The sequence below is a fragment of the Octopus bimaculoides genome, chromosome 13 (assembly GCF_001194135.2).
Source record: "Octopus bimaculoides isolate UCB-OBI-ISO-001 chromosome 13, ASM119413v2, whole genome shotgun sequence".
Lineage (NCBI taxonomy): Eukaryota > Metazoa > Mollusca > Cephalopoda > Octopoda > Octopodidae > Octopus > Octopus bimaculoides.
The window spans coordinates 55,573,935-55,583,926 of NC_068993.1; the positions used below are offsets into that span (position 1 = coordinate 55,573,935).

The 9,992-nt window shown below is 36.7% G+C and overlaps 1 protein-coding gene across 6 annotated transcripts in view; it reads left to right on the forward strand.

Annotated features, from left to right (window-relative positions):
* The window catches only part of LOC106881555 (probable global transcription activator SNF2L2), a 74,548-nt gene that overhangs the window by 6,494 nt on the left and 58,062 nt on the right, over positions 1-9,992 (forward strand). The window contains exon 1 of one of the 6 annotated variants that reach the window (XM_014931989.2): positions 1,226-1,393. The exons of the other annotated variants lie outside the window; for them this stretch is intronic. The gene's annotated coding sequence lies outside the window, so the exon portion shown is untranslated. Of the gene's footprint in view, positions 1-1,225; positions 1,394-9,992 lie in introns of those variants that run through there. 6 annotated transcript variants of the gene reach the window in all.

Sequence of the window (9,992 nt, forward strand, 5' to 3'; positions counted from 1 at the left end):
TATATATATATATATATATATATATATATATATATATAACGGAGTAAAATATGTAGTAAGGAGTAATACGAAATTAGTAAGGGTGATCGAAGAACAAGTATGAGGGAGAGTGAAGTATGTAAGATTGTTAGGGAGGCGGTAATAGCTTGACTCATAGGTAATGAGTGAAATAGCTTGCTTATTGCCGAATTAGAGAGTGAGTGAGATGTCGTCTCCAAACACGAGAAAATATGTGTGAGTGAGAGAAGGAAAGAGTATAATAATAACAGATTGTAGGTGAGATTTTATATATATATATATGAGAGAGAGAGAGAGAGAGAGAGAGAGTAAAGCGAGAGAGATAAGGTAGACGGTAGAGAAATATTCTGAGTGAAAGGGTTTGAAGCAAGAAGGGAACGTAGAAATGTGCTGAATGACAAGATAAAGAGAGCGGAATGGAGACGTAGTATGGGTGAGAGAAAGAATAGTCTTGAGTTGGGAATGTATGAGAGAGAGAGAGAGAGAGATTAATATGCTGCTGAGAATTGAATAAATAGTTGTTAGAGAGGAGGGTGTGTTCACATAGAATAAAAAATACTATAAAGTATCTTGAGTGAGAGTTTGATTAGAGATAGTTAGAGAGACGATTATATATATATATATATATATATATATATATATACACACACACGCACATGTATATAATCTCATCCCCTCTCTATTTCCAATATGTGTATTTTATATATATATATATATATATATATATATATATATATATATAGTGAGAAACAAGAGAGAAATAACACTATATTATGATAGAGAGAGGTAGTGGGATGATAGGATGAAAGAGACATCAATCAAATAGAGTGATTAATGAAGCATTAGAAATGAGGATTATAAATAGAGACGGGCAGAGAGAGATAGCATTGCTTGTAGAACTGGTAAGAGATAAATGAGGGTGCCAAGAGAAAGAGTAAAAGTAGTGCTGAAAGAAGGGAGAGAGAAAGAGAACATTAGCGAGAGATTACAAGGAACGCTAGAGAGAGAGGAGTTATAGAGTGAGAGATAGAGGAGGAGAAGAGAAACTCGATAGGGAGAGGAGGAAAGAATGATAAAAGTACAGAGAGAGAAGGCAGATTACAGAGTATACAGAGAGAGAGAGAGAGAGAGAGAGTGTGAGTGGATGTTAGAGAGTAACAAATGTATAGAGCGGGGAGTTAAGGAGAGTGCAAGCTAGAAGGAAGGGTGATTAAGTGAGTGAAGCTTGCCTGCTGCTTGGCTGGCACGTCGGGAACGTAGTACTAGTTTATAATAAAACACCAAGGTTGCCTTAGTCGACGACCAGACAAATGGTGGGTTGAGTGGAACAACACTTTCTTCTGTTACTGACGACGACGTTGCTTTACTGAGGAAAGTAAGTTTCTGGCTTGCTTTTGACTTTTTTTTTATTTATTCTCCATCCATCTCTCTTCTCTTCTCTCATTCTGCTTTCTTTATTGTCGTCGTCCTTAATAAGAGGAGGAGGCGGCGGCTTGTTGCCGGCTTGTTTTAAACTGATCACAAGAGATCTGTGACAGAAAACGGTTCATTATCATCGTCGTCACCAACAAGTACCACTAGCATTAAACATCAACAACAACACCACTAGCATCACCAACCACAACCACCACCACTAGCACCGACACTACATTTATCATTTATCTCATCAGTCCCAAATTGACCTCTCTTATTATAGTTCCCTCCATGTTGGTCCTCCATGTGATGTGAGCTACATAACAATGTTGCATGTATACGTGCGTGCGTGCGTGTGTGTATATAGTGGGTCTATTGAAACAGGAATATATGTTTTAGCAAAAAGTCTTAAGTACGCAGATTGATTTTCCTTTTTTCAGAGATAGAGTGATATAGGTAGCAAGCAAGACTAGATATATTTAATATTTAAGGGGTTGAAAGAAAGGGCTGATTTCTTTTAAACGAAGATGTTAATGAACAAGGGTGCCGGAGGGAAAAGAAAGCATGTTCCCCCCCCCCCTCTCTAGCGTGGTGGTTCTGTGATTTAGTCGTTTTGATATTTACAACGAATCTCTTTATATATATATATATATATATATATATAATATCGCTTCTCTCGTCTTCCTCTCACTCTATCGCTATTTCTCTCTTTCACTTCCTTTCCTTTCTCTCTCTCGCTTTCTTTACATACTCCCACCCCTCTCTATCCTCCCACCTTCTATCTCTCTCTGTCTTCCACCTCTACTATCTACCCTCTCCTCTCTCTATCTCTAAGAGAAGTACTATGTATATGTGTCTCTAAGTTCAACGAGTTCTTGTTTTGTTTATCTAAGATTTTCTTGAGTTTTTGTTTTTTATAGTTCGGGGTCTGTTTTATTATTACTCAACTCCTCACACATCCCGTACTTAATAATATTGTGTGTCACATATTTGGAGAAGTGGGGAGGAGACTATTAATTATTATAATAAAAGAAACCATTATTATCAATATTCTCCAAGTATATTTGCTAAAAGGTAGGTGAGGGTGGTGATCACGACCCGTACGAACGGACTTACTTTTCAGCATGTGCCCGTAAACCTAGGAATAATATACAGCTGAGAGAAAGCACTTAATCTTCTTGGTAGTCATTGTGTTCCTGGATCTGTAGGGTTCCTTGGTGGGATTTCATCATATATATATAATGTACATTGTGTATTTTTTATTCCATTTCATTCGGTTTTTATGTACCCTCCCCTAACATTTTTTTGTAACCTGTCTATATAATAATAATACCTCCTCATTCGCCCACTTTGTGGCAGAAATAAAGAAAATATTATTAGTCTTAATTTGCAGACGGTTTATGCAAATAATTGTCTTGATCGTGTATATATTTATGATGTGCCTAATATAATATTGCCATTTGAGTCTTAAATGTGAACTAAATTCTCTCGTGTCTCCCCCCTCTCTCTCCACACACACACACACATTATAATGGTTTTGAGTGTAATTCTTATGATCGATCTAGATAAATTCAATATACACATGTTGTTAAAAGTGATAATGTATATTTCACTGAGATTAACACAAGCACACACACATATACGCGTGTAAATGCGCGCGCGCGTGTATATATATGTGTGTATGTATATATAATATCTATATATATTATATATTATATTATATACATATGTACGTATGTAAGTTGTGTGTGTGTAAGTTAAACGAGAGAGCAGCCATGGCAATGAAACTACAGTTAGATTTAACAAACCGCCTTCTTTCTCGTTTTTTAAAACAGCTCAAAATGAAAAACGTTGCTTATTTTCTACACTTCTCATCACCTCAATGAATATAACATAGTACATGTTATATATATATATGTATGTATATATATATAGTGTGTGTGTGTGTGTTCATAGCGTTGTGAAGGTATGCAATAATAGGCAAGCTTTTCAATGAAAGCAATGCTTTGCTACTTTCACCAAAGAACTGTTTCTCACACACACACAGAGGCGCTCTTGACTTAGCTGCCTTGCTCTGTCTCTTGGCTTTTCTCGACGAATATCTTCCATCAACTCGACTTCTTAACTGAAAATTAATTATTTTATGTTATATATTTACAAGATTTTATCACATACACACAAGCGTGTGCGTGTATATATGTATGTATATATTTATATATATATATATATATATATATATCGACTTATTCTCATGCCTTTGCGTACAATCATTCATACACCGTGTGTTACGTATTCTGCATATATTGTTGCTGCTGCTGCTCATTGTTGGTGCTGTTTGTTTTTATTATTTACCGCGATTAATATCGTTCACACATTTCCATCAACAATCACACACACGCATGCAATTGTTAGGAAGATACTCCCCTTCCACTTTAATTACAATATGTATATTAATTACAAAGCTTGGTAGATAATTGTATATGCGTGTACATGCACAAACGTATGTATGTGCAAACACACACACACACACGCGCGAGCGAGCGAGGTCGATGATTCACTCTTCTGAGCTATAACTCGGAGTTTCTCACAATATGCTTGTTCAGGTTTTTCTTTTTCATATTGCGCAAAACTCCGAGTTGCCAGAGAGTGAATCATCAACTTTCTACAAACATATAAAAACTCTGCTTACATTGTTAGAATCCTCTTATTTTCCTCGTTTTGTAACCCTAACCGTGTGCGTGTGTGTATCACACACACACGTTCAGAATAAAACGTTCCACGATTTTAATAATTTAATAATTTTTCTCAATCCAGTTTCCACATTAATTATAAAAAATCAGTTATTCCCCAAAAAATTATTTTTTTATTTAAATTTTATTTTCATAGGTTTTATTTATCTTGTTACTTGTAGGTAATATGTAAGTTACAACAATAATATGTAGCTTGTTTAGTTTCCCAGGTCAGCTATATCTGAGCGAATATATTATTCAAAGGCATTCCAGAAATGACAATCCCGTTCTCCTCTCGTGCTTTGTGTATCTAGGACTACATTCTCCAGTATGTGTTTTCCTTTTCAGGACACCTTAAAGTGTAATTTTGGTGCTATTTCAGGCAGGTTCAGCGACCACGTAAAGCTCTCTCGTTGGTCAGTAATACATTATAATAATCAACTATACTAATTATACATGGTCATGGAGATATTTAGCTGATATCATTATCAAGAATGATTTTGACTGGACAACAGTGTCTCGTCTCAGTCATTCATTATATGATATACAATAGAGAACACATCCGAAACTTTGTTGTTTGTGTATGCCATGGTGGCTTTTACCGTTGGATGCTCACCCCCTCACCAACCATTCCCACTGAGATGTGCTTGGTGCATGTTATCATGTTACCGGCACTGGAGGAATTGTTTGCGATAGGAATATCAGTTTTTTTCCAGAAATACTGCTGCCCTTATCAATGTATACACACACGGACAATTATACAATCATTTAATTATGTTTAGAGTTTCACTTATTGTATGAAACTGTAAATATATAAAAAGTTACTTTATTTTTCAGAGTTATTGGAATATTATAAAAATAAATCCTTTTCTGCCCACCCTTACACCCCACCCTTTGGTCCCTTCATATTAGCTGTTTAAACAAGGAATTAGTTAATGTTTGGTTATAGTCTTAAATATAAAATCAAGAAATGGTGAGTACAAGACATTAGAATGTTGGCTTGGTATCACCATGGTTACTAGATGATAAAAAATTGAATTTTTATCATATTTAAATAATCTTGTTATGTCCCTTCCCCAGATCAATTTTTCTATCTTATTCTGTAGTTCATTGTTAATGAAGCAACAGCCAAGTACTTGTTTTGGTTAATGCTGTTGATGTTTCTGATGATGACTGTCGGAAGTCTTGTTGCTTACTTACCCCCAGGCTATGGTCACTGATCAAAAGGCACACTAGCCATACCCACTCACTGATGTGTGCCGTCCTCTTTCAAGAAGGTAGTGTGACATGAGAGAGACTTGCTGTTATTTCTAGCTAGTTGTACAACCACAGAGAGGTCAACCGTGATGTCTCCACACCTCATTCTAATACACTGTTCTAAATATGTTTTATCTGTTGTACATAATGGTCAATGCAATCACTGTTTAGGGGGTTCATTGATGTTTTCCTCCAGTATTGATCAGCCTAGCAGGGCTCAGCTAAAGATCCATTTCCTTTCCATGTTCAAAATATTTTAAATAATTATTGTCATGTAGATTTAAGTGCAGACATGGCTATGTAGTTAAGAAACTTGCTTTGTAACCACATGGTTTTGGGTTTGGTTCCACTGTGTTGCACGTTTGATAAGTGTCTTTTACTACAGCCCCAACTGACCAAGGTCTTGCGAGTGGGTTTGGTTGATGAGAAATGGCTTACAACAGGTACCATTTCCATTTCAAGCTTTACACACAATTGCTTCCACCCTTTAAGGAAAAATGATCAAATTTTGAACAATCTTATTCATGTTAGATTCGAAAATGTCCACTGTCTTGTACAAAGTGTCATGGTATGTTGGACTTCATCTATATTGAGACATCTACCCTCCTGGGTGGGATGCTAGTATATTCTAAATTTTGTTCTTATGAACATTTTACTAATGAAATACCAGCTTACTATAAAGAATCTTTGTCTTTTCACAGTGGTGCACTGTGCCTCATCATGATGCTGCCTATTTTGTGGTTATTCGGGAGTTACCTAAGTAGACCAGCAGTGTTTGTGGTTGATTAATGACAATTAAAACTTTGGCCAATACTCTACTGGTTTGACCAGCTCTGACTCTATCACAGGAGAAGCTAGTTCTAAGAAGGCTACAAAGGAAATTCAAAATGAACATAGTGTTGATACTGATTTTAAACAACCCTTTTCATTCTAAAGGATTTTTTAATGATGTTTAAAGGTTCAACCTTTTTTCCCCTTAGTTTGCAGGACTGACCTGGAAAGAAAACTGAGTCCTGGTTCAGTAGTTAGTGACCTCCCAAGGAGGTCTTGCTGTTAAATTAGTGCTTCTTTGCATTTGTGCCTGTGTTAGCAGTGACACCTAAGTATAACAGTGTTAAGAGGAGTAGAAAAAAAGCTTGGTACTTGTTTTGTTAGTCCTTAATATGTGAAGCTGGTACTTTAGAGGGTGACTTGTGACGATGTGATCTTTCCCAGTGGAATTAATAACCATGTGTGCAGCTGTTCCAGCCAGGAACTGAAATCTGTTTCTTGACAACACAATGACACACCTCACTGCTCATCACAACTAGCAACTTCCTTTGAAGGTGAGCCACTGAAATAGCCTTTTCACAGTTGGTCGATCTTCTAGGAATAGCAATCAAATACCTCTCAAATAAAAGTCTTCCTGTCTGAAAGAAAATACATTGGATAATGTAGTCATGTCTGGATAAAAGATGGGATGGTCATGAGTGGAAGGTCTTTGATTCTAGATCTGTTCAACCAGAGCTGATTTCACTCTTAAGCATTTAAACCAGCTATATCCAGCCCAAATATTCTACCTTTTTTATGTTCAGACCAGTCAAATCTGGTTTCTCACACCTAATCTACAATGTTACTTCAAAAGTAAGCGATTAGATCTTTGAAATCTAAGCGCTACAAGATAATACATGATTAATTTTTAAAAATGCAAATAAATATGTATTACATTTGACAGAGTAATCTGAATGCTAAAGGGTTAATGGTAAATAATAACTTTTTTGTGAAAAGCACAAGATAACCTATCCTTATTGAGAGAGAATAAGGTTGTTATTGATTCAGTGTATTTAAAGTACTTATTGACCATCATGTTATGGAAAACAAGGTTAGTTCTCCCCCGCATACTTATTCTCTACTGCTAGGTAAAAGTGAGACATGTAGACTAAACAGGACCTCTTGACAAAAGCTTGTTTTTTTCAAACCACGAGTTGCTGGTCCTTCACTTCATCCATTTCGCCTGTGTTATATCTACATATATATTTACTAGTGGTGTTCTCTTACGTGTCTGGACAGCATGCAAGTCTACAGGTTGTTGTTTAAGGCCAGTCTTGAAGGAGAAAACCGTGTGACCAAATATATTCTATCCATGAACATCTTGTCTTTTTATTTCTGACATGTTTTATTTACACATTTAGGACAGTGGATATACACTTAGTGAACAACTCTCAGCAACTATGTCTCTTTTCCACTTGATACTTGGCATACAAATATAAAATTGTTCATTGATTACCATATCCAAAACATCAAGCTGTTTATTACAGTATTTTACGAGACATCTGGCTTAATAGGAATATATTTGCTGTGGCCCTTATATATTACTGTGTGTGTGCTGAGTGGGAATACATTTTTGTTCCAGCCTTTGCTTATCACTTGTGTTTTATTGTCTCTTTTGTAGCAATGGAGGTAACTTGAACTCAAGAATCTAAAATTGTCATCCAAATTTTATTCCTAAGAATAAATAAAATTTAAATAGATACAGATTATTAGATTGTTTATAACCAAATTGCACAAGGTGAACTATCTGGTTGAGTGGTTCGGTGGTGGTTGAAGGTAAAATATTAGATGCTTTAGTAATGGTTGGTCACAAGTTCCCATCCCATGTCTCAGCTTACCCAGCTGCAGATTAGACACAAATTTATGTATTATTCTCTTTTAAACTGATAACCTATATATTTCAACATAGCACACATTGGTGAAATAAATATTCAACACTGGGTTTCTGTATTGTTGTGTTCTGTTTGGCTGTTTTATATAAGTGGCTACAGGTATGGCTCTGTATGGTTAACAAGTGTGCTTTGCAACGGCATAGTTTGGGCTTTAGTCCCACAGTCTTCAACCATAATAGCTTTGGTTCAACCAAAGCCTTGATTCTGTAGAAACTGTGGAAGCCCATCTGAAGGACCATTTCTGGTCTTTGTCCTTAGCTACCTTCAGTGGAGTCTACTCACTTGCAAGTGTTAAGGTCTTTGGCCCAAGGATAATTTTGTCTCTCTTTCTCAACAGTTACAGACATCTTCAGAAGTGTCATGTTGCTCTTTTGTATTAGAGTCAGTCTCTCTCTCTCTTCTCATGTATGTATATATATGATAGTTGGTATTACGAAGGGTATCCAGCTGTAAAACTCCTGCCGAAACAGACAGTGACGCCTGGTGCAGTCTTCTGCCTAGCCCCTGTCAAACTATCCAGTCCATGCCTGCATGGAAAACAGACATTAAATGATGACATACATACATATATGCATGCATGCATACATGCAAGCAAGCAAGCAAACAAAATCATCATTTAGCATCCATTATCCATGTATGTGTGTGTGTGTGTGTGTGTGTATATATACATATGCACACACACATGTATATATACATATGTATATATAAAGTAAAAGCCAACATTGGCTTGGCTGTTTGAAACTTGCATCCGACCATAGAGAATCTTCCATCTGACCCATGCAAGCATGGAAAGGCGGCGAGCTGGCAGAAACGTTAGCACACCGGGCGAAATGCTTAGCGGTATTTCGTCTGCCGCTACGGTTCTGAGTTCAAATTCCGCCGAGGTCGACTTTGCCTTTCATCCTTTCGGGGTCGATTAAATAAGTACCAGTTACGCACTGGAGTCGACGTAATCGACTTAATCCCTTTGTCTGTCCTTGTTTGTCCCCTCTGTGTTTAGCCCCCTTGTGGGCAGTAAAGAAATAAGCATGGAAAATTGGATGTTAAATGATGAAATAACCAGTAATAGTCAACATTATCTATCAAGCTTCTTACTATTTATAATCAGTATACTGTCTAGGTGAGCAGGCCAACATTTCCCCCTGGTCAGAAGGGGGGGGGGGCTGTAGCAATGTAAAATGAAGTGTTTTACTCAAGAAGACAACGCCACTGCTGGTCTAGCAATTGAACCCACAATCTAGTGAGTGCGAGTGCAATAGCCTAACCACTGGGCCACAGTAATAGAGAGATAAGATGCCTGATGTTTTATATTTTAGTGTGATTCTTCTGAGTTCCTATTTGAGACAAACCCAGACTTTGTATAGAAGATAAGTGTCATTTACATTTGTTTCGAGAGATCATTTCTTTGTTTACCTTTTAATCAGTTCCTGCTGCGTTTCAGTGGATGTGTCTTACAGTGGAGATTATTTATCGGAATGTTTAATTCCCATCTGGTCATATCACTCTTGGTTATGAAGATGTGATGACAAAGAAAAAAAGGTATTGTATTTTGTGCACTGACAGGCAGTTTGAATGGTGGAGAAAATATGCATTGGAATTAACAAATATAATAAGCTGGTAAGGTGGTGGTCATACTGAATGCGACCATCAGTTTATTAAATAGTTTAAAGAATTGGCACAAACGTCACTGTGTAATAAGAAGCTTGCTTCTCAACCACATGGTTCTGGGTTCAGTTCCGCTGCCTGACACATCAGGTGTCTCCTACAATTTCTACAATAGCCTCAGCAGACCAAATCCTTGCCACTGAACAGAAGTAGACAGAAACTGAAAGAAGCCTGTCATATATATATATATATATATATATTCATATAT